Consider the following 5,929-nt stretch of genomic DNA (forward strand, 5'->3'; position numbering starts at 1 on the left):
AAAAATTTTTTTCCAATGCTTGCATTGTGAATCCATCAACATGGCGTCATTTTGTGCCCTTCGATTTTGCAACCAACATGGCGTGAGTCAATTCATAGTTTTATTATGGTTTAATGATGACCCCAAAAAAAGCTACGATTTGACGTTTCTCTCGCAAGCCAACCAATTACACGCTAAGGTTGAGTTCCTCATTTCTGAGTTGTTAATCATTAGTACAGTAAATGAGGACAGACTTTTTGAATGAAAAGGGATTGGTTTTGAATGACCCGTGGAATAAATCATGAGTTGAAGTCAAATTTCGTTGTCTGACGCCATCTTGAAATCCAAGATGGCGGCTTCCGCTGAACTTTAAAATGGTGTAAATGACTTGAAATCGCATGAAACCCCAACAAAATGGGTATCGGGTGAAAGGGCTTAACGAGTAGAAGTTGAATTTTGCTATCAGACGCCATCTTGAAATCCAAGATGGCGGCATCCGCTCAACTTTTAATGCTTAATGCTGACAAAAAGTCGCATTAAACCACCACTATACGGGTATTGGGTGAAAGGGCTAAACTAGAAGTCGATTTTTTTCTATCCGACACCATCTTGAAATCCAAGATGGCAGCTTCCACTGAATTTAAAATACTGTTAATCAATGAAAATCGCTTGAATACTACTTTTTTCACGTAATACTACATAAAAACTACTATTTCAAGACAATTTAGATCATTTTAAATCACTTTTATTATTTTTTCATTATGTTTCTAATGCATTTAGCACTTTTCTTGTTTTGTTTATAGTTTTTGTTTTTTTTTGCCATTTATGTAATTCTATTATTCCTATCATGCTATTATGTTTAAATTGTATTGGTCTTATTCTTGCGAAAACTATAGGGTTATGTTGTTTCTGTTAACCGTCTGATTTAGGCACATGTGCCAAATTCGATGTTGTCAAAATCGAATGTTGCCAAAAATGAACGGGGTCTGTATTGTGGTGGTTTTTGTGGGATTTTCAGTCACTTACAGATTTTCAGAGAAACGCGAAAACAGATATTTGACTTCTATCATTTAGCCTTAGCACCCAATACAAAATATTTTGGAGTTTCATGCTATTTTCATTCATTTACAGTATTTTTAAGTTCAGCTGAAGCCACCATCTTGGATTTCAAGATAGCGTCAGAATGCAAAAATAAACTTTTTATAGCTTATCCCAATTGACAAACACCCATATTTTGGAGGTTTCATGCGATATTCAATGATTTAGAGCATTTTTAAAGTTTATAGAAAGCTGCCATCTTGGATTTCAAGATGGCGTAAGATAGCAATATTCGACTTCTACTCGATAAGCCCTTCCACCCACTACCACCTGGGTTTCATGTCATTTTAAGTCATTTACTACATTTTAAAGTTTAGCGGAAGCCGCCATCTTGGATTTCAAGATGGCGTCAGATAGCGAAATACAACTTCTACCGGTTAATTTCTTTCAACTTATACCCCTATAATATAGGTTTAATGCGATTTTCAGTCATTTACAGATTTTCAAGTTGAGTGGTAGCCGCCATCTTGGATTTAAGATGGCGACGGGCAACGAAATTTGACTTCTACTCTTATTCTACTCTCTTATTAGTTTCACCTAATAACCATATTGTGAAGGTTTCACGATATTTTCAGTAATTTACAGCTTTGAAAATAAAAGCGGAAGCCGCCATCTTGAATTAATGATGGCGTCAAGCAACAATTTTTTTCCTACTATTTGGGCCCTTTCACTCAATACTCATATTGTAAAGATATTCATACCACTTTCGGTGATTTCAAGTTTTCAAAGATGTATTTTTTTAATTTTAACTCAAAACCAACACGCATAACTTACCAAAAATGTGTAAAAATGGGAGTTCCAATTCAAATATGTGCTATCTTATCTGAGCGTGTCCTGTTTTGACATCTTGATTGAGAACTGTCACTAAGTTTTATGGCGGTTTAATAATCATGCACTGAGTGCTATTATAAAACATGCAAAAAAAAGCTTGGAGCAAACTTCTAGGTTTGTGTTTTATTATAGTTTAAAAAAAGCATTCACAACTCTTTCAAAATAACTAAAACAGCATGTTTAATAAAAGTTTTATTAACGTTTTCAAAACCATCTGAAAACATATGGTCGAAAAAAAATTATAAGCATTCTGCATGACCATAATAAAACCGCCATAAAGCGAGCTGCACAAAAAAATGCCATAATTAAACCATGATAAAACTTCCTAATGCTAGTTGGCATAATCTGTGTTACTTGGGTTAGCACTCAATACAATATATTTGGTAGTTTCATGCTATTTTCATTCATTTACAGTATTTTTAAGTTCAGCTGAAGCCACCATCCTGGATTTCAAGATTGCGTCAGAATGCAAAAATAAACTTTTTATAGCTTATCCCAATTGACAAATATCCATATTTTGGAGGTTTCATGCGATATTCAATGATTTAGAGCATTTTTTAAGTTTATAGAAAGCTGCCATCTTGGATTTCAAGATGGCGTAAAAAAAAGACATACACCGTCTTAGCCAATTTAGGCTCTACAGACTGAATAAATGGCATGGACAACTTAAGATTAACATTAAACACCCAGTACCGAGATGGGAATCGAACCCATGTCATCAGCGGACCAGCGATTACCGTCTTACCACACTAACCACTCGACCACCAAGACGTAAGATAGCAATATTCGACTTCTACTCGTAAACCCCTTCACCCACTACCAATATGGGTTTCATGTCATTTTAAGTCATTCACTACATTTTAAAGTTTAGCGGAAGCCGCCATCTTGGATTTCAAGATGGCGTAAGATAGCGTAATTCAACTTCTACCGGTTGATTTCTTTTAACTTATACCCCTATAATATAGGTTTTATGCGATTTTCAGTCATTTACAGTATTTTTAAGTTGAGTGGTAGCCGCCATCTTGGATTTAAGATGGCGACGGGCAACGAAATTTGACTTCTACTCGTTTATTACTTTCACCTTATAACCATATTGTGAAGGTTTCACGATATTTTCAGTAATTTTCAGCTTTGAAAATAAAAGAGGAAGCCGCCATCTTGAATTAATGATGGCGTCAAGCTTTTTTTTCCTACTATTTAGGCCCTTTCACTCAATACTCATATTGTAAAGATATCCATACCACTTTCGGTGATTTCAAGTTTTCAAAGATGTATTTTTTTCATTTAAACTCAAAACCAACACGCATAACTTACCAAAAATGTGTAAAAATGGGAGTTCCAATTCAAATATGTGCTATCTAATCTGAGCGTGTCCTGTTTTGACATTTTGATCGAGAACTGTCACTAAGTTTTATGGCGGTTTAATAATCAGGCACTGAGTGCTATTATAGAACATGCAAAAGAAAGCTTGGAGCAAACTTCTAAGTTTGTGTTTTATTATAGTTTTAAAAAAGCATTCATAACTCTTTCAAAATAACTAAAACAGTATGTTTAATAAAAGTTTTATTAGCGTTTTCAAAACCATCTGCAAACATATGGTCGAAAAAAAATATAAGCATTATGCATGACCATAATAAAACCGTCATAAAACGAGCTGCACAAAAAAATGCCATAATTAAACCATAATAAAACTTCCTAATGCTAGTTGGCATAATCTGTGTTACTTGGGTTTTTTGCTTGAATGATGTAATATTTCAAATAACGGCAAACATGTTTGTGCAATCAAAAGTCTGGCTTTCAATGAAAGTTTTGATGTATCTTTCTAGTTGTTTTTAATCACAATCAAATGCCGAAGAAAGAATTTAATTACTATGTCTCTGTTCTGCACAATAAACTGTGAATCAAAAGAAACCTTGAAGGGGCAAAAGTACGAACTTCAAATGGGGCAAAAGTACGAAGGGTCTACTGAAGTAAATCTGAACGGAAAATTTAAACTTCTGTTTTAAATGTTCTGGAAACATCAGCGCATATTTTTGTTTCTACAAGACTTGCTCGCGCGAAAAGTTGCTCAAATACGATGAGAACTGGATTTCGAAAACGTGCTGAATATGGACAGCTAATGGAGAACTCCAAATTCACGCAGGATATTTGCCCATGTATAGGATTTGTATCAGAAGCGAACAAAGAAGCTGCTGCAGTAAGCAGAGATTAATACAAATAATTTTCCTGTTGACTTCATGCAGAATTGTGGAATTTTGAATGGTCGTACTTTTACCCCACATCATTCGAACTTTTGCCCCAGAGGTGGGGTAAGAGTACGTTTCGATAGCAGTTAGGCATTTTCAATACTGCTATCAAATGCGTCGATCAATTATCTTCGTAATTTTGTAGAAGAGAGATAAAAGTCTAAAGAATCAAATGCTGTTCTTGTTTTTTTGGAAAACAACTGGCAAAATTTTCTAAAAATAGGATAGCACTAAGGTCGTACTTTTACCCCACCATACTCTATTTGAAAAAAAAACCATTCACAGAATTTCAAAAATGGAGTTAATTTTCAATGGAAAATATTTATTTTTAACGAGACATGTAATCTCCACCCAGAAAATTTCATAGGAAATTGCATGTTTTCTCAATGTATTGTTCAACAATATATGACAGTTTTATCAAAAGAAAAAAAACATACTAAAGTCTTAACATTGGATCAAGTGTGCAAGAATAAGACTTGAACCATATAATTCCAAACTAACTTTTGTAATTTTACTCTTGAACATTTTATAATTTTCCATCTAAGGTCTTCTACAAAATCTTAGAATTTGATCAGGAGTTCGATAGAATAGAAAAAAAGTTCAAGAAATTTAAGACTTTTTCTAAAAACCTATTTTATGCCCAAATCAAAAATGCTATATCTACCAGACTCTTGAAAATAATCCAAAATTTTCACCATCGATGAAAATAAGTTTGAAGAATTTAGGACGTTTTTTTTTCATAGTAATTATTTGATCCATTTAACAGTCATCAAACCCCCCCCCCCCTTTTTGAGGCTCTTCTTCATAAGGCCATGTGGGCCAGTTTAATCCTAGATGTACATCTGGCTAAGAAGTTAGTTAATTAATTTGAATAAAAAATAAAGGTAAAATAAACCAGATAAATTACCCAAGTTCACCAGTTTACCAGTTTACAAGAAACATGTTTTGTATTTCATAAAATTTAGAAATTAAAATCATATACGATTACACCTTTTGAAGATGAGGTATTTTAAAAGTTGATTCGCAACTATTGATCGACGCAACATATGGCACTGTTTCTCGTAAATTTTTAACAACTCATTTAAATGATGGCATTTGAAATTTTACCACAGAGAACAGACGAACAAGCTAGCTGCAACGATCGTTTTGGCCCAATTTTTATTTTTTGGCTGGGCCACACCAAAGAGTACTGTCAAAACCAAGCTGAGAAAGAAAAATAAAATTTTGGTTAGTTTTTGAGCAGGTCCTATGAACTGTTTGGTATGTTTCAAGAAAGTCGCTGTTGAAGATTCATGACACATCCGTCATGTTGCATAACGGAAACATATCTTAAAAGTTTATCGCTCTTTTGATTTTGAACAATGCGATATTCGAAAGTATACCGCATTGAGATGTCTAGAATCAATTCTGATGGGTAAGCTTGATCGTCAAAAATGTTCTTAATGGACTGGATATAGCCGAGTTGACCTCTGACGACAACCGTTCAAGAAGTGCAAAAACTTATTCTAAAATTGTTAGTTATTTCGACTACTCCAGTAGTGCAAAAATAAAGAAATGAATATCACCGGTACTTTTTAAACGTATTTTGCTTATTGACTTTTTTCGGTGAGTGAAACGTTTTTTTTTATTTTTTTTACGTAACTCTTAGGGACATCTGATGATGGGCGAAGAGAAAAGTAACCCAAAACTATACGTAAATTTAAGAAAAAAAAGGTGTTTCACTCACCGAAAAAAGTCAATAGTTAAAACCGTATAAAATAAAGGAAGTGACATTC

Source organism: Uranotaenia lowii, chromosome 1 (assembly GCF_029784155.1).
Source record: "Uranotaenia lowii strain MFRU-FL chromosome 1, ASM2978415v1, whole genome shotgun sequence".
Classification (NCBI taxonomy): domain Eukaryota; kingdom Metazoa; phylum Arthropoda; class Insecta; order Diptera; family Culicidae; genus Uranotaenia; species Uranotaenia lowii.